Source organism: Macrobrachium nipponense, chromosome 5 (genome assembly GCF_015104395.2).
Source record: "Macrobrachium nipponense isolate FS-2020 chromosome 5, ASM1510439v2, whole genome shotgun sequence".
In the NCBI taxonomy this organism is placed as follows: Eukaryota; Metazoa; Arthropoda; class Malacostraca; order Decapoda; family Palaemonidae; genus Macrobrachium; species Macrobrachium nipponense.
The window spans coordinates 55,715,795-55,741,495 of NC_061107.1; positions in this window are offsets into that span (position 1 = coordinate 55,715,795).

Below are 25,701 nucleotides of genomic sequence, written 5' to 3' on the forward strand. Positions count from 1 at the left end.
GCTAAGCATTTATGACATAAGGATATGTGATAGATACACGTAGATAATCACCCCAGACATACATAAATACTTCTCATCCACCTTAGACCGACATTATGCAGAAAGGACGAGCAATCTCTAATTTCTAGCACTTAGGTGACTCAAGGAATGAAGTTATAAGCTTCACTCCCCTGGCTTCTATCTTCACCATACAGAATGAATAAAGTGATTTATGACCTATATTAATAATAAGTCATTTATTCGTGCATTCAAGAGAGGCCACAAAACTATAAACCTACTTAGGAAAAGTAAGAAAAACGCTCTTTTAATCAAGGACTATGTTTACGACTGTCGTAAAAAAAAACTTCGACATAACATAAATAAGAAGATAAGAAACAAAAGTCGCCCAAAACTACGAACATATATTCAAGCGCTGATGAAGCGTAAGATTTCCAAGACAAAACGAACCTTTCGTGAAGATATGAAATAAAAATGGTTAACGTACGGAAATGGTTAAAGTTTATAACGACTCCCATTTCCTTACCCTCGGTAATTCTAGGAAAGTCTCAAATAACTGCAGTCTAAGTTTAGCAGCCGCAATTGCACATACATTCGCAGAACCACCTATCACGTTTTCCACGCATCCATACATACACACACACAAACACACACACGTACATTCACACACATACTTTCACTTAAACGTAATGATACGTTACACATTTACAATTATACAAATATTCATGAAACAATAATCATATATAACACAACTGCACAAATTATTATATAATAATATTGCCACATTTGTACACAGTTCACTCACATACATAGGCAACCACAATCATATGTAAACGCATGCGCCATTCAACAAAGCTGCAATAACATTTAAGTTCATTAACCTAAACAAACTTTCACAAAACTGGTAATACAGTACATATGCATAAACATGCGTGCACAAAGAAGTACAAGCATGATGATCCAGAATTCCTTCAGAAAATGTAGATGATAGCAAAAAGAATAGTTGACACGACCAACAAAGTTCTTAAAATGTGACCCAGTCATCCAGGAAACTTCTTGAACCGGGGAAAGAAATTAAACGCTAAAGTTAACAGGGGAAACTTATACGCAAATAGCATGTAAAGGCGAATGAAACTAAATGGATAGCAATCATAACAATAACGAAGGCAATTCCGAAGTTTTGCAGATACAGAATTGAAGTTCGGGAACATTTTGATATAACAAAGCCAGAAACAGCAAAGCCAACATTTTGAAATAGCAAAGCCAGAAATAGCAAAGCCAAGTAAAGAAAGACAGAACTTGCTGGTATTCATCAACGTATCAGCAGTAAATAAAATACCTTGATAAATTACGCAATACACTGAACGCAAATCCTATGTAGAGAGTCGGTGCTAAAGGCAGGCAGTAGGTCATCGGTGCCTTTGCAAAACGAACAGAATAGATGAGGGTAGAATCTCCCGCCTCGAAAGGGACACATTTAAGGGGAAAATAAGTAGCATCCAGGAACTCTTGCAGTTGCAACAATTTACAGAATAGCTTCAGCCGTTTCCGCAGAGGACCGTCGTGCCAAAAATATCCTAGGACACACAACAGCCGAGACTAAGTATATACTACGAACCTCTAAAGAGGGCCAACATCAACCCTCACCGTGGGATGTCAAACTTGTGTTAATATCTTGCGTAGAAGGAGGAAAGCCTGCCGACTACATATTATGGCCAAAAGCTTCTCTACCATCAAGAGCGGGAATTTACACGTGTACTTAAGAACATCCGCAAAAGAACCATATTTTCCATACCTGACAGCTATACTTTCGTCTGTTTCTCTTTCTCTTATGTTGCCTGATTACTCTTTTCAATTTTTCCATCTCACTGTCCTGCTTTTGTCAAAGGTAATGGTACTATTTCTATCTCCTTCCTACACGGTCTGACTTGTCATTCTCTTTTGTATTTCTGCCATAACGGATGGCTCTATTTGCATTTCTTTTCCAGTTACTACGACTGTTAACCACAATTTTTCCTTCTTCACCATGATTTTCCCACCAGTCAACTACATTATAACCTTCTACTGAAGAGCTCTTGTTCCCTCCACTCAAAACCTGATGCTCCTGATTTCTTTATTTTCTCCCAGTGCATTCCATACTGAAAAGCGCATTTCAATTAACATTTTTTCTTCATTATTTCTCAAAGAAAATGTACGACTTCATTTTATACCCACCCAGTTGTTCCTATAATCTTGACAGTCAGATTTCTAGTCCAGTCTTCCCATATTTTGGAGGACTACGATATTGTCCCTATATCAATTAATTTTCACGATAGTTATAATACAAGAATGAGTTAATAATGAAACTAATTTATGGATACATTACAGCAAATGAAAATTCTCCTTATAACTATGACCCTTCGTGAAAACATCAGCTGAATTAAAGTGAACACTTCTTTATACTTAAGTTAGGCCTAAGTCTAGTCTCAATCCGTAAGACGACTTTTTTCTTATTATTGCTTAGCTTATTGTTATCGTGTGTTATGCGTTTTAAAAACACTAAATGAACCAGAGCATTTCGGTAACTATGCTGATTCCACGATGGTATTCGTGAAAGAAAACAGAAACGACAAAGATCAATATGCCAACTATGTATATCTATCACCTAAGCGAAGACTGGAAACCCAGTGTCCAATCTGACTACGAATATGCCGCAGCTATGTTCATCACACCATCGCCGATATGAAAAAACGATTAACATCAAAACGGCTGATTTCACCGCACCACTGTGATGTTAGCGTACAGCTAATGACGCCCTTACCAGTTTTGTGCTTATTCTAGTATATCCATGTACTAGCCAATCATGTGACATTATTATCCATATATTTATAACTTTATAACGGGTACAAATAATGAGTTTCTTACGGTTTACCGCCCTGATCGCGTTTGCACCCCAAGGTGGAAGAAGAGTTCTTCTTCCGCCTTGATGCAATCGGCGATAATATACTGAGGTCGACATGACATGTGTGCCTCCACTTAAGTAAGACATGATTTTAGCATTATATATATAGTAAGTATGAAACTAGACACGAGTACTCTTAAAGTAAGTGCAATTGTTCGATATATGTGTTTAACAAAAATTTCAGAAAAATATGTATTTGATCATTTCAGAAATCCATTTATTTGATAACGTTTTCAGAAACAAATCTATATGGCAATAAGTCCAGGAACATAATAATGGTAAGTTGATTGCAATTTCACAACCGAACACTATAATTATGACTTGCACATCGCAAGTGGAAGCAATTGCATTTTCATAAGAATAATATATCGACTCCAGATATATACACGCCAACATACAATACATACTTATACTACAATACAAAACGCTCAAATATACCAACACACATACGAACGACACTTTTTTTTGCTAAAGCCACTTCCATTTGGGTCAGGTCCCGGTTTCTTGTGGCAGCGCAGCAAGAAGAGACACCAAGTAACTCAGCCTCGGACAGCTGAGTGTACGCAGTCCATTAGAAACCGCCACAAAGAACCCACTGGAATGTAGCACGACTTTCATATAATATTTCTACGAAAGGACCCGGTAGGAGAGAGGGCTCCTCTATCGCTTTGTGTTGTGTTGCAGGGGAGAGTTCTCTCTCTCTCTCTCTCTCTCTCTCTCTCTCTCTCTCTCTCTCTCTCTCTCTCTCTCTATGAATCGTTAAAAAAAACGAATCTAACTGATGATATCATCAAGTAAATGAATTGAAATATCTTTTGCCACAAAGTTAAACTCTCTCTCTCTCTCTCTCTCTCTCTCTCTCTCTCTCTCTCTCTCTCTCTCTCTCTCTCTCTTTAAATGTGCGTCGTTTTGATTTTTACTTTTACTTATGAAGTTTAGACAACAAACTTTCGTGGGAAAGGATTTAAAAACTGAGAGTACCTAAAGATTCAAAATGCTGAATCCTATTTCATGAATTCAAATTTCTAAAGTGAACAGAACCTTTGCACCATTCAGAAACTATTGATATTTTCTTACTATTATCTGAAGGTGGCGTTTTCTTTGTGGTGACTAAAAGTAAGGCATCCAATCATTAACAAAGAACCCATTGCATTTGAAAATGCTGACGGAAGTTTTTTGCATGATTAGGCCTTTTGATATCAAACTACGAAGGATTTTAATCTTTTGAAAATGTTTCAATACACGAAGCCTGTCAGGAAACATATCCTCTATTTCATTTCTCCCTATGGTATTTTGAAATGTGTGTGTGTGTGTGTGTGTGAAACTTAATACGAGATATCCATACAATGAATGAAATTTGACAACCACCTTTTATTTTAAGCGACTATTGCATATCAAAACAAAAATATTTGGACCTAGAATTGAACAAATAAATGAATCATAAATAGGTTTCATTCAGATAAGCAAAGGACTGAGCGTTCAGAACGGTACGAGAATTCACGAAGAAGATGCGACGAGGAAATTACGGGAAGACAATAAACTGGAAAAACAAATAGTAAAGGAAAAGATTAATGGCTGACAAATACAGTATCAACTCTGTAAGGCAGGATTCAGAGTAAGGCATCAAGATCTAAAACGATGAAGTGTTCTAAAGAGAAGCCAAGTGATACGGAGAAGAGAGAGGGGCATTCAATAGAATAAAATCCAATACTGTGGAAATAAATCCTGAAAGAAGAGATGAGAACAATGATATATAATAAAAGTAAGAAAGAAGCAAAAATAAGATACGACAAAATCGAGATGCATTTCAATGCAAAACACGACGGATCGGAACTAAAATGTTATAAAACTGATGCAAAATATCAGCAGGTAATCGAATGCCATACAAAACAATTGAAAAAATGCCCCAAGTTTCTTCGGCCCAATCGAGTTTTCTGCCCAGCGTGTAATGTTGCATAAAATAATGCTATATGAAACTCTCAGACATGGTCGATGAAACTCTCCCCCGCGGCCCATGAAACTCTCATCTACGGCCCTTGGCGGTGCCTATAGCGGTGCCAGACCACGATCATGGGTAACTTTAACCTTAAATACAGTAAACACTACTGAGGCTAGAGGACTACAATTTGGCATGTTTGATGACTGGAGGCTGGATGATCAACGAACCCAGTCGCTGCCCTCTCGCCTCAGGAATTGGGAAGGCCTGAGGGCGAAAACTACCAAAATAGTAAATTCAACAAAAAGAAAAACCACGCGTCACATAAAGTGAGATTTCAGTATGGACGAGATACGGATCTAGTGAAACTGAATGTTTAAAAATGCAAAGAAAGCAAGCAACAGTCATGAATTTGCACAAATTGGATTATTTTTTATTAATGCAAGATAGCTTAGAGAATAATACAAATGTAGATAAAAAGTTACACCATTTTATAAGATAAATCCAAAGAACGACAAACACGTATCAAGATACAATATAAACAGAAAGTATGGAATAACAAAATGGGAGCTCCTCTAAATCATATCTTCCCATAATATCCAAAAGTCAGAAAACTTTTCACACACTATCTTTGATAAGACCAGTCATGGAAAAAAAAACTTTTATAAGTTTCCACAAAAAAACCATCGAAAAATAGGGTCTTTGACGACGACCTTATATATTTTTATTTTTTTTATTTTTTATTTTTTGCTTGAGAGGTTTAGAGGCGCATGAGTTCACTTTGATCTCTCACTGCGTGAATTTGTTTTTTCCTCTTCTTCTTTTTTCTTCTAAACAAGTGAAGCAAAAAAAAAATGTGAGAAGGGTACGATGGAAGACGAACCAGGAGGAAGGGCAAGAGAGAGAAAGATGAGAAGAAAGCCTCAAGGAGAGACTACAAAAAAATCATCCACACCTCTATTGTATCGCTGCAGATTTTTTCACTCAATACTTCAGTGGCTTTTCCTGGTGTGAGAATTATAAAAACATTTCCATTTCTGGAATTTTGAGATAAGTGCGGGAATATAAATGAGGAAACTTTCCCTGCCCCGATTTTGATCCAAAGATGCTCGTTAAGAGCGTGAGGGCAGTGCAAACCAATTACGCTACGAAACAGAATAAGCTTCTTTATCACAGCTCACACAAATGCATACCTGTTGCTTTCGGGTACAATTTTCATTAGTTCCTGAGCCAATCCATCCTGACTATCAGAATATACTGTTTAATATTTTTTGTCAGGTTGTTAATATATATGGCATACGCTGGTGACATTCAGGTGGACAATTCATTTCAAATAGCAACAATAACATTCTCTGTTTCCTTATAGTATAATGCAAATTGATCAGAACTCGACGGATACCTTGAGTGTGTGTAAGCTGTGTTGAACTCTTATCTTTAGTAACATAGCTGTTTGTGTTGACCTAGCATCCAAAACAAGTACCTCCTACAATGTAAGGGAAGCTATCTTCCGTTACTTACTTCCCATTTCTGACTGAAAACTTTCCATGGAAAGCACAGCCACAAAATATAAGGACATCGGGAACTTATGAACTCACTGTAGTTAGTGGAAATACATCCTTCTGGTGGATACTGTACCTGGATGGCAGGAACAGGTAGTAGTTACAATTTGAGAATAATTATCAATATAATTAGTTTACCCACTCTAGACAAAAGAAAGTTAAGGAAGTCAAGAAACCAACTAATTTAAGCACCACTGGCATGCTTCAGGGAACTTGTGGGCTTTCTTCAGGATGGACTCAGTGGACGACTTATTTTAGAATAGGTCACAGCATGATGTCATCAAGAAATCCTGGTTTCCACTGCTACCCACTGTCCCACTCTACAGGTTCCTATTGTTGGTCTGAATGATAGCGACCGGACCACACAGTCCCCCTCTTAAACACCCAGGGGCTCTTAAAAAAAATTGCCACCAGATACTAATTAATACTAAGATCAGAAACATCAGTTCTCTGATCCCCATCCAAACTTATGCTTTGTGATAAGAAGCATTCGTTTGCTGGTTGTAGAATCACCTTAGTAAATATTCTTTGTTCATCACGTTCTTGATAATATATCCCCCATAAATGAGATGTTTTTGCATGAAAATAAAACGTGTGACTATATCCTAACACCATAAAAATACTGTTGGTAACTAATTTAAAATTTCACGTACATTATGGTTAGTGTCGGAGAGATACAAGAAATTTGGAATTATCATATGCGGGTTAAGTGACAGTATAACTGCTAGTGCAGAGAGTTACTTAGAAATACAATCGATCTCAGAACGATAAGATGTTAACGCATCCAGTCCGTTTGGAATCCTCCATGTACAAATTCGACCGTGCTAGGTGTCATTATATATAATATATATATATATATATATATATATATATATATATATATATATATATATATATATATATATATAAATCCATTTAAACCCACCAAAACTGCAAATATAAGAGGAAAACAACTTACGTGGCTTCAGAAAAATATAGAAAAATGCTCCAGTCTCAAGATGGATATTATATATAAAATATAAAAAAATTTCCCATAAGTTACTTTCAGTAATTTGTACATTACCTGTCAACTGCCCGGTGTCTCGAGGACGTTCTCGGTGACTCAACTCACCTTATCTGCGAAAGAAAAGAAGTGTCGGTATTAGAGTCAAAATCCTGAACGATCAATAAACTCTTGCCTAAAGTCAGCATCAGCAGTAATAACACCATATGCTGAAATACTGCAGCTCTTCGTTAATTGCAACAATGCAAAAGTAATATTAATAAAAGACAACAGCTGTAGAAGAAATATTGGAATAAAAAGCAAAATTCGTAGCAGTAGAATTTTGTTTTCTGCTACCACTAACGGTCATTAAGGGTAGGCTCCACTTTGGGGGGTGCCGATTGTAAAAAATATTTGCCAAAAATACACTAATCAAGACAGGCTAATGAAATTTTCAGGCATTATTAGCACTGTAATAATGCATATTCCCTGTGAGTTTTATCATCCTACAGGGAAAATTAATGATTTTATGAAAAAAAATGTGAAAAAACTGAAATTTCCGGCCCTTTTACTGAAGGTTATTTGGTGATTGGTGAGAAACTACAGTCTTGAATAGAAATTCGGTCTGACAGAATGTTGGTATATCCACCTGGAACATGCACAAAAAAATTATCAAAATAGAACCAGTAAATAAGACGTAATAACAAAAAAAAGAGCAACAACTTTGAAGTTCAGCGAAAGCCCCCGCCGAAATATCAGGACTATAGCTAGGAAGAAATATTCAGGAAAAATTCAAATCTCGATTTAGGGACAAAACCTTTTGAGAGTTTGGTAGTTATTATGTCAGTTGATAGCCTAAACATCTAAAAATGATATTATTTAGGACAATCAAAGAAAAAAACCACCCCCACTTTTTTTTTTTTTTTTTTTTTTTTTTTTTTTCCCTTTTTTTTTTTTTTTTTTTTTTTTTTTTTTTTTTTTTTTTTTGAGGTGGGTTTTCTTTGATTGTCCTAAATAATATAATTTTTAGATGTTTTAGGCTATCAGTGACATAATAACTACAAACTCTCAAAAGGTTTTGTCCTAAATCGAGATTTGAATTTTTCCTGAATATTTCTTCTAGCTATAGTCTGATTTTTCGGCAGGCTTTATCGCTGAACTTACGAAGTTGTTGCTCTTTTTTTTGTTATTACGTGCTTATTTACGTTCTATTTTGATCATTTTTTTGTGCATATTCCAGGTGGATATACCAAATTCTTGTCAGACTGAATTTCTATTTCAAGACTGTAGTTTCTCACCAATCACCAAATAACCTTCAGTACGAGGGGCCGGAAATTCCGTTTTTCACATTTTTTTTTCATAAAATCATTAAATTTTTTCCCTGTATAGGATGATAAAACTCACAGGGAATATGCATTATTATAGTGCTAATAATGCCTGAAAATTTCATTAGCCTGTCTTGATTAGTGTATTTTTGGCAAATATTTATTACGATCGGCACCCCCCAAAGTGGAGCCTACCCTTAAATTAGCATGACTCCAACTGTGTTAATACCTCTATTAGATTTTCTCACAAGCAACTCATTTTAATTTGGTATGGGCTGCAGTGTTCTAAAATGCGATAACCCCCCCTACCAGTCGATGAACCCACCTACATTTCAGTTTAGCACTACTCAGTGTCCCCAAAAATTAGTATGTACTACGTCCCTTCCTCCATTTCATTAACATGTTCAAAGATAATAAGACAAATATTTTTCCTGTGTTTCAAATAAGAATTGTATACAAATAAAAAATTAACATCGGAAAATACGTTTCCATGACATCTATGACTGTAGGCTTTGCGATGTCACCTTAAAAAAATCAGTGAAAATCTGTCATCTCTGTCCCTTCTAAATTATGTCCGACTCATTCCTCCTAAGACCCGTATGATAAAGCGATTATTGATTTTATAAGAGAGTGGGAGGCGGTAGGACTTTTCTCATATTCTGATACCTAAAAATCCGTTCATTCCTATCATTCATCTGCTTACAAATCCACAGCATTCATGTACACGCATTCAGCTACAAATATCCTTTAATATCTAATTCGCTTTCGTGATAGCTGTGTGGGTAGAGCGCTTCACTGTACGTCCTGATTTGTTGGGTCCTAGGTTCGCAGCCGTGAGCCAACAAAATGATTATCAACTAAAAAATTTCCCTTCGGTTAACATATATTAAAATTTATTAATTCCGAAGTAGATGGAATTAGATATGAAAGGACATTTGTAGCTTAATGCGTGTATATATATATATATATATATATATATATATATATATATATATATATATATATATATATATATATATATATATATATATATATATATATGTGTGTGTGTGTGTGTGTGTGTGTGTGTGTGTGTGTGTGTGTATGCATGCATTAGCTATAAATATCCTTTAACATCTAATTCGCTCAACCTCGGAATTAGTATATTCTCATATGTTAACCGCTGGGGAATTTTTTAGTTGAAAAGAAACTCGTCGGTTCAAGGGCCGAATAAACCTGTTCATATGGAACAAGCCCACAGAGGCCAATGATTTGAAATGCAAGTTACCAAAGAATATGGTATTCATTACGAAGAAGTGAGACGAGGTCAAGGAAAATACAGGAAGAAGAGACCCCTTTCATTAAAAAAGAAAAATTGATTAATAAATCAACAAATAGATAAAGACTTATTAAACGTAAGAGGAATCGTATTAGGATAGAATTGTATTGCATCTTTGCTTGAACTTTTGAAGCTCCAATTTCACAGTCCAAAGTTCTGATGAATGAAGGTCCCCTGGAACTGAGAAGTTCGACAGCGAGAAACATTTACTGCTTATTGGTGCTGCTGTTCAGCGAATTTGGTTATTCTCGGCTGATAAAGGGGATCATGGATCAGTTGTGAAGGTGAAAGATCTCTGTTGAAATACAACTTATGAAAAAGTGACAAACGAGAGACCATCTATTGATGACCCAAGTCATAACTACTTCTATTAGGAAACAACAAACCACCGCTACAAACCACTATCTTAAAGAAGTAAATCCCTGACAGAAGCAGACATCCACACCGGAAAACAGTATTCCAGTAAAGGGCTTACAAATGACCTACTATGAGATTCAGGGCCTCTGTAACACGGTTTTTTCGCAATAACTTTTTATCTATGCAGTTCATAAATATAACGCTTATTCAGAATACACTATATCTACACATAAATTTTGACTGTATTCTGCATTACGTAGGTTGAATAAATTTGGTACTTATAATGTAAAAGTGACTTTTTTTGAAGACGGGCCAACTTACTCAAAGAAAAGGTTTCGAACGCACTCGTTACGTAACTTATGACAGCATTTCTTCCCTCTTTTTCGATGGATGATTGGCTATACGTAATGAAGGCTATACCTCTGGCAACAATGGCATACAAATTTAAATACAAGCAAAGCAGCACACCTTTATGAACTCTGAAACCTCTCCAATGATAATTGTCATAATGAACAAACCAACAAAATATGTTAATAAATACAAAAACACTTCGATTATTAGTCTAACTCCCAAAATAAGTTTCCAAAGAAATTACAGTCTACTTTATAGGTCACAATCAGAATGACAAGATGTAGGGAATAGTTGGTAATTTTCAAAAACATAGTAGACAAGCTTGATTTGATAACTGCTATATCCAATGTCAAGCAATTTTTATTTATTGGCTATCTACCAATTTACTGAAAAAAAATAGCCGGTACCGTATATTGGCTTTAAACCTTCACCAATAATGATCGTCAGAATGATGACTTCATGAGGCTCCACCCACTTTGGCCTCGTTATAATTCAGGATAACACTGAAGGCTATCATAGGCATTGTTGGATTAGAAAATTTAACTTCTGGCTATAAAAACTCATTCTCGAGTAGTTGTAAGAAGTGCCAAATGCTCCTCAAGGATCCCAGCAGTTGGCCTAAACGTTTAATTCATGTATATTACTGCTATACTGTTGCGGCACTACTGCTATAGTAGTATTACTACGCTAGCACAGATACCCCACCCACATCTATGTATCGTCCGCCATTCATAAAGTCTTTGGGTTTCAGAGCCGATGGAACGAGGTGAATGAGTTTCTGGCTGGTGGATGGGCAGGGCAACATTTCGTCAAAAGGTGTTTACCTTGCTTACGTAATGAATGTTTTTCGACTCTTGGCTCGTAATCATTGGCCATGGCGTCGGCTAGATCATTTTTACTCCATAAAAATTAAAACCATCGGGTTTAGGTTATTAATAATGCTGACAAAATTTGTGTGTGGTTGTAAAATATACATATGTCAACTTTCAGCTACATCCGATGCTTTGATAAGGAGCAAAGTCCAAAAAACCGTGTTACAGAGGCCCTGAATCTCATAGTAAAACAGATTGCATTGATGTTATTACAGTTATTTGTATATGAGACCTTAAGAACAATACCTAACTTTCATGTGGCATTTGCTGAAACTTTCATAGATATTTCTCACAAATAAGATGTGAGTCAAAGGTTACACCTAGAAAAAATTAAAATTTCAGACTCATTCAGCAAAGTCCCATCTACCTAAAGAGGGGGAAGGGGTGGGGAATCTGTACGAGATCTGCTAATCAATTAGTGTTTTCGTTTTACTGGAGTACAGCCTTATACCCCACTGACTACATACACCATTCCCTGGTCTGGCCCATGTCCCAACTGAGGCTGAGGACAGCTTCATTTCTCTAGAGCGAGACTTTACTACACCCACAAGCGTTGCATCATCGGCATACTGAACAATCTTGTTTTCCAGGCCAACAACCATATAACTTGTTTATCCTAAAATTATCAGTGGACCATGATCTGACCTGTGGAACTCCTGACACAATAGGTCTTAGTTCACTAAAGATCCCGTCCACAGCAACTCGCTGCTACCTACCTATAAAGAAATCTTGAAGTAATCCTAAAACATATCCACCTACTCCAAGTCTCTGAAGTTTAAAAAAAAGCGCCTTGTGATTTACTAAATCGAAAGCAGTATTAAAATCTACCTGAATTACTCTGCACTCGAAACCCATATCAAGGTTCCCTTGTAAATGGCATGTCAAATCTACAAGAGCATCGCAGGTACCTAGCTGCTTTCTATATAAATATTGTTTATAAGCTAATAATCCTTTAGATTCAGCATATCCATATAGTGGCTTGAAAATAAGTTTTATAGTAACTTTGGAGAGCACAGGGAGAATAGAGATTGGACCGTAATTACTGCACTCTGCAGATATGCCACTCTTTGAAACAGGCACTGCATTACTAAACTATGTCGACATAAAAATCTATAGAATCTACTAAACTTAGGAGACAACATTCAAGATTTTTTTTAAACAAAGGGAAGAAAACGTCAGATTCTTCTCCACCCCAGATATCAAGATTATCCAGAACTTTCTTAACTTCCCTGAAGCAAAATACAAATTTTGTAAGAAGTTCAGGATGACAAGTATCTGGGAGAGGTACATCTTCAGCTGATTGCTTAGTTTCAAAAGCTTGATGAAGCAGTTCACCCTTTTCCCTAGGGCCAGTAACCAATCTACCATCATTTGTTAGTAGTGGTGGAATGGAAGACGAGCATTACCCAAAGATAGATGATTCCAATTTGGGCTTCTTCAAGGAATTATTGTAATTTCTCTCGGCTTATGATAAGCTCTATTTGCAGCACAACGAGATTCAACAAAAATGGTGTGATTTTCATTTGAACTATTTTGTATCCATGCGTTGAATTCAGTCTGTTTGTCGTTGTAGGCTCGTCTACATGTATCAACAAACCATGGCTGGTCATTTGTCCTAAATTTTGTGACCTTTCTAGGGACATATCTGATTAAAATAGCCATCAGCATTTCATTTACTTCTTTGGATCAGGAGGCACTATAATGCAGTCCCAAGTGGCTCTGGATTTCAACCAGACCAGTTTTCCAACAGTGGAATTAGGAATACACTGATTGACAGATATGTATGTATATCTCAATGACGCAATGATCACAAGTGCCTATATATTGACAGTCCTTGGACTTCACAACAGCTGGAGCATCTGTGAATATGAGGTCTAATCTATTACTAGAAATGTGTGTGTGTGTTCTTAGGTTATCTGGATAAAATCGGAGGATACACAGAACTCAAGAGCAGACCGGCTATGTTGATCTGTGGAATTTGAATTATAGTCTCTACAAATAAAGAATGAAGCTTTTGAATCCCGTGACTGAGCCATACTAATCCTCTCCAAAAGACAGTCATGTATAGAATCATCGATATCTGGACTATGGTAAACAGCAAATACATAGACATCGTAGAACTTACTGAAAATTTTAAAACAAAGAACTTCATAGCGTCTACACTCCAAATTTTTCTGACGATAAATAGGTCATGCAGACTTGAGCCATACCTTGTGTGTGTGTGGGATGTTACTACATAAATAAAGTTAGGTGCACCAAACCCGGGGATTAACATCTCAGCCTCTGACTTGTTACTACTTACAAAAGTCTCAGATGAAAACAACCCTAAGACCCAAATTTTTGAGTTAAGTACTTTGTCATTCGTTCTTACTGTCATGAGTAACAGGCCCAGGGTTCATCTCAATGTCTCCCGAAAGAACTGAAATTAGTAACATAAAATCAGAATCAAAACTTGTATGAATATGTACATATACACTGGGAAGCCTAAGAACTATTTCCTCGTCAACTATTATGACAATTTAGGATCAACCAGGAAAGACAAACCCTTCATGGCTGAACGAAGGCTTTGAGATATAGAAATAGAAATAAAATTATTCTATAAATGCATGAAATCCAAATGAAAAAGTATTCTATAGATGCATGTGAAGATTTCAGTATTTATTTTTTAAATCTTTTTTCCTCAAAGTTACATCGATGGCGAATAACATCGTGAGATCTTAATCCAATCTGCAATTCAATCCATATCTTTTTATTTTTACCCATCGGCTTTTTTTTCTTTCAGCTACAACGCAAATCGGATCACAAAGTTTGAAGCCTGAGAGCAAATTTACATAAGAAGTGATTTTTTTAAAGCCTATACAACACCATTCTGCCGATGGGCACATATCCTGTTTTTACGCAGACTGAACTTCAAAGATTCCTGTGTTTTTGGGTTACCCAAAGGAAGCAAAAACCAGAGAACTTAAAATTTTCGCAAACGAAAAAATTTCATTATATAGGTAAATAGATGAATTTCGATGGAAATGAGAAATGAGTTCAGTATAATAACGTATGTGTATGTATGTATATATATATATATATATATATATATATATATATATATATATATATATATTTACACATCCATGGATCTCTCTCTCTCTCTCTCTCCTCTTTCTCTCTCTCTCTCATATATATATATATATTACCTATAATATATATGATTCTATCTATATATACATATATCTCTCTCCTTCTCCTCTCCTCTCTCTCCTTTCTCTCTCTCTCTCATATATATATATATATATATATATATATATTTATATATATATACCTATATTTACAATATATATTAGTATATAATTATTATATTATAAATTCATGTAGTGTTCTATGATGTTATCTAACTCAAACATAATTTAATTTATTTATCTTTGTATTTACCTATTTCCTGTTATAAATTATTTTTTATCTAATTGCATGTATGTATGTATATACTATGTGCTTATGACTTTAATGTGTGTATTTGTATATTTATGTGTAACGGTGAATTACATTTAAAAGAAACGAAGAGTTTTTCCAACACCTTTTTATGACCCACTTTCGGCCAGAAGAAAGAACGCGCTTATAAATGTAAAGTTACAAACCCCTTTCATTCCAGTTCGGTAAATAAGCTAAAAATTATTCATTCAGGCATCCTAAAGGTAAAGAATTTCTTTTTTTTTTATGGCTGAATATTTTGAATCTTAATAAAAACTCAAAGTTTAATTTATCCTTTAGCAAAACAAGAAAATGCTTAGAAAAAAGTAGGCACTTCTACATGATGAATTTCCTTTTGCTAGCTGGAAAAAATAGAAATCAAAAGTTACAATAACTTTCAGGGGGAAATTACTTAATAGCCCAGAAAGACATACCAGGTACAAAGCTTAGGCCTGACTGTAATATATCCCTGTCAAGAAGGATTCAAGCACTTGATCATTTTCCCTCTGATCAATTTTGTTTCCAATCTCGTGATTCAGTTTTGAATTTCTCTCCAATTCCCTTGAACTCAAGAATAAAGGGTTTTAAGTGGATTGCATTCGATCAGGAGAGAAAAAGATATCGGCTTCCCATTTTTACCTTTTGCCTAGAAATTGAACGGACGTTGCGACAATTACAGACAGACAAGATCTTGCAAAACATCCCGAGTTAGAAAAAAAGGAAAGCAACTCTATCTATTTCTAATGTCAAATAAAATAAGAATTTTTTCAAGTGATACAAGGAAACTGGAAACTAAGACTCTACGAAAACATTCTCTTGAAATTCCCGAATAAATGAAATAAATGATTTACAGAAAAGCAATCATCCTGAAATCCGTATGTAGGACTAATAGATGTCGGCACTCATACGTCATACGTCTGTTAAGCATGGGTCTAGTCGTTACTTGGATTGGTGACCGCTGATGAAGAGTGAGAAAATGTTATTGAATGACGTGCCAATTGCTATGACGTGTGACAGTACTTAGATATTTGGTGGCAGAAGTATTGAGTCACAATAAAGCCTAAAAGGCTAAGAGGAAGTATGGCTATAATTCGTGCATGCATTTAAAATCATTGTAATATTACGTAGCAGCTAACACCTATTAATAGTTTATTTAATTTCTATGTAAGTGGAAATTACATCTATTTTTAACACCGGCGCTCTTGGTTTTAAGCGAGATATATTTCAGTACCAAAAGCCAGTTTTTGTGAAGAATTGCATGATTTATCTCTTGCAGAAGCAACAATACATCATTTTCAAAACTGAATTTACAATAACAGGCAAGAGGTTGAATGACTGTCTGCTTGCAAGAGGTCTTTTGCAACATTTGTCACTATTATTATTATTATTATTATTATTATTATTATTATTATTATTATTATTATTATTATTATTATTATTATTATTATTATTATTATTATTAATCCCTTGTGTCGTCAAAAAGGAAAGCAAACTGAAAATAAGTGCTATATTAAGTTTTCGTAATCATGCTTATGACCTGCCGAAGTTAATGAATATTAATGAACATATATAAAGAAAAATATTGTTAACAATCGGATTATTAGCACAAAACCAAAAGAATTCGGAGAATGAGTTACGCTACATTTTCCAACTTGCTAAAATAATATTTACTTACAATCTCTCGAAACCGCAATGTATTTTGATACTAATTGTAATAATTTCGAAATCCCAAATGTGTAATATTTACACTCGTATGACTTCCAAATATATGAAATGATTAGAAAGTAATCATTACCCTCTAGCATAGCTGCATGAAGTCATGTTACTATCAATTAACAGCATCTCTGATTAACAAACGAACAAGCACCCATTCAATTAACTAAAATTACAAGAGGTCCATTATCCAGATAAGCCAAGGAAACATTTCAAACCTTCCAGGATTCTGTGATTCAACTTGAGGTTCGAGAAAGAAATCTGGGAGGCATAAATGTTTGGTTTTGATGTCCCCCATGATTACCTACTTACATCTGCATGTTGAGTCGAAACGAACGTGATCTTGTGGGAGAAGAAAGGTTTCGCTAATGAGAATGTGCAAAAAAAATGGTATTTGGGAATGCAAGAAAATTTGTTATTTGAGTGCAAGAAAATTTGTGATTTGAGTGCAAGAAAATTTGTGATTTTAGAGTGCAAGAAAATGTGTGATTTAAGGTGCAAGAAAATTTGTGATTTTAGAGTGCAAGAAAATTTTTGATTTGAGAGTGCAAGAAATGTTGCAAGAAAATTTGTGATTTGAGAGTGCAAAAAAATATGCAAGAGAATTTGTGATTTGAGAGTGCAAGAAAATTTGTGATTTGAGAGTACAAGAAAATTTGTGATTTGAGAGTGCAAGAAAATATGCAAGAAAATTTGTGATTTGAGAGTGCAAGAAAATATGCAAGAAAATTTGTGATTTGAGAGTGCAAGAAAATTTGTGATTTGCGAGTGCAAGAAAATTTGTGATTTAAGAGTGTAAGAAAATTTGTGGTTTGAGAGTGCAAGAAAATTTGTGATTTGAGAGTGCAAGAAAATATGCTAGAAAATTTGTGATTTGAGAGTGCAAGAAAAAGAATTTTTTGTTTTTATTTGCGAGTGCAAGAAAAATATGCAAGAAAAATTTGTGATTTGAGAGTGCAAGAAAATATGCAAGAAAATTTGTGATTTGAGAGTGCAAGAAAATATGCTAGAAAATTTGTGATTTGAGAGTGCAAGAAAATTTGTGATTTGAGAGTGCAAGAAAATATGCTAGAAAATTTGTGATTTAGAGTGCAAGAAAATTTGTGATTTGAGAGTGCAAGAAAATATGCAAGAAAATTTGTGATTTGAGAGTGCAAGAAAATATGCAAGAAAATTTGTGATTTGAGAGTGCAAGAAAATATGCAAGAAAATTTGTGATTTGAGAGTGTACGGAAATTGTGATCACGTCCGAACTGCAAGACATGGCATCAATTGCATGATTAACTTTCCTAGTGTTTTAGGTCGTCTGTGCATCTATCCACTGAATACTGAACAGTATGCCCACATGCCCACGTATGCATGGACTACTAGAACGTCTTTGAGACTTCCTCATCCTTGTAATTCCTTGTAACTCCTCACAACTCTTTAGACTGCATTGCAAGGCTCTAGAGAGAGAGAGAGAGAGAGAGAGAGAGGAGAGAGAGAGAGAGAGAGAGAGAGTTTACTGCAAGCAAAGGAAATGATATCCCTTTTTAGATTTCAAGTATAAGATTGTTTGTGGGTTGTTACAAAAAAGGCGTCGTAGGTGAGATATTCCTGATACTTTTGCAACATAAAAGCAGTGAACCGTTTCTTACATTTGTACGTCCTTCAAGTGCTCGAGTGCTAATTCATGTTCTAATATGATATGGCAGTACATGACGCACAACTTTTGAATTCATGAACTATATGCATAAAAGAAATAGGCACACGAAACTGTAAGTATATAGAGAAACGTGCGGTGTGACAGATTATCTAGGCCATTTATACCAATGACGTATCAGATACGCCAAGAATTAAGTTCTGGTGCAATTTAACACTTCGACAGTGAGTGTAATTACCATAATCTCATCAGATTCATAACAGGGTCCTTGCAATAGCATGCCTGCATTAGCATAACATTCATTAATCATGAACGACATCGTTAAGCGAGGCTCCACAACTGTACTACTGTCCACGATTTCGATATTTAATCAACAGGTAATCAAATATTTTAATCGCACGCCAATATCCTTGAACTACATAAATTAACCTTGTTAAACAGACATCGGTCTAATCGGAACATACAATTTCCCAAAACTAATTCTCTTTTAATCGTAACTCAAACATACTTTACACCTGGTATAACAAGGGTAGGTCGTAAAATAACACAGGAAAATACAAGTTAATAATTTTGAAAATTTTAACAACATTGTAAAAAAATGGTCAGTATTAGCTTACTCATCAACAAAAAGTATGCTCAACCAAAATTCCACCACCCTGTTCTAGATCGATGTTGGTTCTTCTCCTGTAGAAACAATAAAGTGAAAAGGTGACGGAGGATAGACTCAATGGAGATATTGGGAAAAGAAAGGGGGAGAGGGACAGGGAGAGGGACAGGGAAAGGGGGAAGGGGAGGGGAGGACGACTATTATAGTTAGCCCGACCTCCAAACCCAATACTATATACCGCTAAGGTTTAAGGAACCAGCAACGCAGGGACTTCATATGTTACTGTTTAGGAAGGCCTTTCAATATATCGAATATACCCCAATAGACCAGATAGACTTCGTTTTCATTCTCGTTCATATCTCCTGCATCCTGTATTCAATAAGACGAATAAGACGAAATGGCTTCGGCGTGTTCTTGTGTGGTCTTCCGGGTATACAGGTGCAAAGAGGAGAAAGCGTTAGGCAAATGATTGGCTAACTCGATACCCAGCCTTCGTAGCTCAAGTCAACGTTGTTCATTAACTTTCATCACGTTTGAGTGGAAACTGATGGTATCCATTTCTGCCTTTATAAAGTGAAACTGGAAACATATCAATACTATTATCATTTTTGTTATAGCTGTGGAATAATTAGCAAAAGCCATTGGATAAAAATCATGAGTTTCATTTAATTACACTCGTATTTCCTAAAACATCACATTTTATTTCATCTTACCTCGTAGCAACTGACTAAATCTCTGGAATTCTTAATATTACTTTTGATGCAATACCCGACACACTCGAATTTTTAATTTCCGAAGGAGTCACTACTCGTGAGAGAAATGAGCCGACCCCTATCAATTCTCATTTATTTTCCCCAAAAAACTGAAGCATCCCTAGAAATCTTAGCAAGCTTGGTAATGCTCGTCCTGCTTTTGATGAATGACTTAATTAAAGGCTTTTACAGACTGCTTTGGCTTCAGACTACATATTAATCTGCATGACTAGCCAGTATTGATTCTAGGAAATATTAACTTGGATAAATATAAAAAATTTCACAGTATTGTCTCAGACAAATCCTAAAGTTGTCCTAATGAGGCTTATAGACAGGCATTTCCCACATGTTTGCATAAACATGCATATTATTAGAACAGACAACACTTTACGCACGTAAACAATTTTAAACAGGATTTACATACACCCAAATAATCCAGACCAAACTTCTAGCGCTCCTTAAAGAAGGTAACCTGTACCTGACAGTTTATCAAGGAAAATCTACGCTGATTCCAGGAAAATCGTTTTCCTTCTTCTTTTCAATTACAAAATGGAGCCCTTTTGAAGTGGGAAAAACCAAATGTACCCCGACAAACTTGGGCAACAGGTTAAACCCGGGGACGGGTTCGTGGGAGGGAAGTCAGTGCCACTGTAATGCCGGCGGCAGAAAGAAAAATTGCGGCGTCGTCAAACCGGTGTTTAATATACAAGTACGAATTCAGCAGAAATGCGCCTCGGAATAAACCGGGAAAATCAACTTGGGCTGTTTCTTTCCATTGTCTTTTCACGCAACTTATACTTGGTGGCATTTCTGACATAGCAGACATAACCTATGCAATGAATAACAAAGTGTGCTTTCGCTCACTCTGACCCGGAGTTGGTTGTTTTTTCTTGATGATTTTTTCTTTTGGGACCTTGTCGGGTTCGTGGCGTTTCATATTAAATAAGGCTGAAAAGCTGCGCCAGTCTTCCAGGTCAATTGAGGGCTCAAAAGCACTGAACCTCCGGAAATATTCACAATCTCGCTGTATAGACTAAATCATTCATTCCTTACACTTATACTGTTTTAAATGTTTTATCGTCGAAAATAATTCGCCGCATTTAGAAATATTTATTCTAAATCTATTTTATGACTATGTAAAACTTCTCTTGGAAATCACAAAAAAATATAAATTATGAAAATCAAAAACGTTGGTCCCTTTAATATCTAAATTTCTCATCGAGTCATTTCATAATATAAGTCAATACCTTGTACCTCTAATCCTCTGAGAAGAGACGAGACAGGAACACTATCGGCATACCTTGAATCTACCAAACACTCATTAGCCCATAAACCACTTTATTTTATCCATAACGTTCATGCAGTGGTCTGCCAATGTCAAGGGTTAACGGCATCGCATTGCTCACAAAATGTTGCCCAATGTATGACTTGTTCTCCGTGAAAATGCATTGAAATCTGATAAGCCCTCTAATTCAAAAAGTTTATATTCTTTCAATTCAAATTTTGCAATTTCCAAACATGAAAGAATCGCCACCAGGTACCAGATACTCCAAAAAGCTTCCTGATAACAAGGTCAAGACAATTAAACTTCGCACTTTCTGAGACCAAAAATGTGCATGATGATATACTATATGTGTATATATATATGTATCTGTATGTAAATAAAGGTATAAGCCACGAAGGAAAGTGAAACACTGGAGTAGCTGCAAGATCTTTCGACTCAACATCCTTTACTTAGCAGACTGACTGACATGCATGAGAAACTGAGAGAACAAGGAAAGGTCGTATTAGTGACAGATAGGGATTATAAGGAGATTGGTACTTAGAATCTAACAAACCTGGAGAATTAGTAACCTTCCCAAACGAACATAAACATGGGTACAAAAATTTTAAGTCCAACTGCTCAGACAAAAGGACAAGACAATTAAAGGATAGCACAGGGCGGCAACTGACTACATTCAAACCTTTGGTAAACAAAAACCTATTCGCAAAACATTTTATATATACATATACAAAGAAAATATCTGAGGTAACTAATTTGTATTTGAGTCTGTGATTGTATATTTGAGGTCATTCTTAAACATGTTACAAATACAAGGGTCTAAATGAAACAGGCCACGATAAATATTGAAATTACAATGGGAAGTAAGTTGTATAATGGCAAATTCTAAAAGATTTCGTGATGAGACATTTTTTGATATTGCAATTACTGAACTACCAATCCAATTTATCCCGTGGTTGTTTCCACTTAAATGAATGAATATTGCATTAGATTTTTGCCCAGTTTTGGCAGAATATTTTTATGCTGTTTAAATCTTACTTCTAAGCACTTGCTAGATTGCCCGAGATAAAAGGAGGCAGTCCATACATACAATTTTATATATTATGTTGTTGCTTTCCCTAGGGCCATCTTTTATTAACATCCCTTTTGGTGTGTTTTTATAGGAAAAAACGAGGTTGACCTTAAAAGATTTTAACAATGATTTTATGATTTCAAAAATGTTTAAGTAAGGCAAACTGAGAATATTCTGGAAGTTTCTTTCTCCGTGTTACGTACACTATAGAACTTTTTGTGGACTTTATTATGATAGCAAATATGAAGGATAACATAAATATTTCCCTATTTTTCTGATGCATTCAATTTCTTGATCCAAATATTGGGGACTGACAATGCGCAATGATCGCAAAAGCATAGAAGATATTAAGATGGTGGCCTGAATAGAAAGGAACATAAGTTAAGTTGTTGGTTGGTTTCCTATAAATATCGAATTTACATTGAAATGGTTCTCTGTGTCAAAAGATCTAAGAAAGGGAGGCAATTGTCTTTTTCCAATTCTAGAGTAAACTTAATCGATGGTACCTGGTTATTTAATTTAGAGAGTAAATCCTTCACATCAATACCAACAGGCAAAACAGTTAAAATATCATCAACATATCTACACCACTTTAAAGGAATATAAATTATATTAGGTAAATAGCAATTTTTAAAGAATTCTATATACAAGTTTGATAGGAGTGGTGATTCAGGGTTGCCCATTGCCATGCAAAATATTTGTTGATAAAATTTGCCCATTGAATATAAACTTACAATCTCAAATGCACAACTTAGTGAGTGAAATAATGTGACTTACAGGTAGAAGTAATTCATGCTGAGTTAGTTCATTACTAAGATACTCTCGAATAGAATCTATAGGGACTTTAGTAAAAAGAGAACATACATCAAAACTAAAGAATTTATCAGTGAGACAAAATGTAATTTTGTTTAATTTATCACAAAATCTAGAGAATTATATTAATGAGAATCTGAGATGGCTCCAAGTAACGGGGACAAGAGCTTAGTGGTATATTTCGAAAGTTTATATGAAATTGAGCCAACAGCACTGATAATAGGCCGCATATGATTATTTTCATTTTGCGTTTTGACTAAACCGTACAGGTTTTAGTTAGGGCCAGAAACGTCTGGAACAAGGAAAAGGATCCCACATAAATAAATTGTAAACAAGCCAAAATGACATAAATCAAAAGTCATATGGAGAAGGATATCTCCGAAATAAAGGTTTAAAACATAAAAAGACAAAGCCACACTCGGGCTTGTAAGTACGCTTACCCATTCCAGCTATGAGCACTAGCACTTAAGTAAAATACAACTTTAATATGGCCATCTCAATAATAAGGCCAGTCTCTTCCCTGACTTCGGGTGGTTCTCTTTCTTAGTTATCTTACCTTCCCATTTTGTAGGGGAAACAGCTCGTACTATACAAGCACGAACTTTATCACGAGACACTCCCCGTAACATGACGTCATTGATTCATCACCAGTTCGTTGCACCTGAATAGATGCGTGACGTCATAACAGCTCATTATCACGCACATAAAATCTACCCAAAACCAGATCCTTACTTCCGCCCATGCACGGACATAAGACTTGATCGGCTTTGTTGAGGAGATAACGCTGAATCTGTCTTCTAAGACTTCCCTTGTTTCCACAGAAGTCAAAATGATGATATCTATCGTTTCAAAAATATAATTGTTCATCACTCCGCTTATCAACCATCGGTCAACAAAAATAAAGCCATTTAAAAATATAACATATTCATATATCTATGTATATGTGTGTGTATGAGAGAGAGAGAGAGAGAGAGAGAGAGAGAGAGAGAGAGAGAGAGAGAGAGCGATGCTGTAGCTTACAAAGGCTGAGAATAGTTGCTCGAAAGAGATATAGATATATATACATATATATATAATATATATATATCTATATATATGTATATATATATATATATATATATATATATATATATATATATATATATCTATATATATATATATTGATATATATATATATAGATATATATATTACTATAAAATATATATAATATATAATATATATATCTATATAAATATAATTCTATATCTATATAGATATATATAAATTAATTTCATATACCACTATGTATGTATATATATATATATATATCATATATACCATATATAATTTAATTCTATCTATATATATATATATATAGATATATATATATGCATATATATCTATATATAATAAATACTATATATAGATATAGTATATAATATATATATATATATATAGATATTAGATATGATATATTATATAATATATATATATCTATATATATCTCTATATATATATTATATATAGTAGTTATTATTTTTTTTTTTTTTTTTTTTTTTTTTTTTTTTTATATATTGCCTCAAAAGGGAAATAATAATTTATAATATTATATATATATATATATATCTAGTGCATATATATTATAATAATAGTGATATATATATATGATTATATTATATTTCTCTTTCAAGCAACTATTCTCAGCCTTTGTAAGCTACAGCATCGCTCTCTCTCTCTCTCTCTCTCTCTCTCTCTCCTCTCTCTCTCTCTCTCTCTCTCTCTCTCCTTAACCATAAGTAATAAGAGATGAATGGAAAAGTTGCCGGCCTTGGAATACGGTTTTAATCTGCCTAATAACCCTGAGGAAAGTTTGTAGTGTACATCTTGCATACTAATAAAGGAACTATTCATCAGTGTTTTGTGCAATTGCTCGAGAGGAAGAGGATGAACACGAAGAAGAAGAAGAAGAAGACGAAGCAACGAGGACAAGAGGAGGAGGAGGAGGAAGAGAAAAACAAGGAACATTTTCCTTACTTAATGGAATTGCATTTGGGTTGGGGGGATTGAAGATGTTTTGTTAGGGTGACATACTTTTACTTTAAGTAAAGAATTTTGCCTCAGATTATTAGAAAGAGAGAGAGAGAGAGAGAGAGAGAGAGAGAGAGAGAGAGAGAGAGAGAATAATCTGGGATCTGAGTAATGAAATCCAAAGAGCCTCGTCTACAGAGGCTTTGATCACCTCCTACTCACACCGAAGACATTGAAATAATATCTTTCCACACAAACTTCATTAAGAAATTCCTCGAACGACTTCCGTGGAACAGCTGAACAACCCCACATCACTTGAAGCGAAGCCCCGGGGGGAAATAACGAATAAAATAGCATGTAAAATTCATTAGGACTCTGGTAGGCCTAATCATTCTCCTGAATCCAATTTAGCCGGCTCCTTTCTCCGGACGAGGGGCCCAGATGAGGAAAAGAAACTTTAGCTAGTAACTTCGCTCGAAAATATTTATGATTTCTTTAAGTTCATTTCAACGCAATATCTAATCATACAGCTATCAGAAAAACAGGGTCATAGTGTATTATCTATAATTGATTTTTAGTTGTCCACTACAATGAACGAACTTTGTTTATCTACGCTGCCACTATGACACCAATATCTCAACTAAGTATCTAGTCTGCAAGCATGGTTTTTATTATGAATTATTTTATACATAATGAAATATGGTGGCACTTTCTA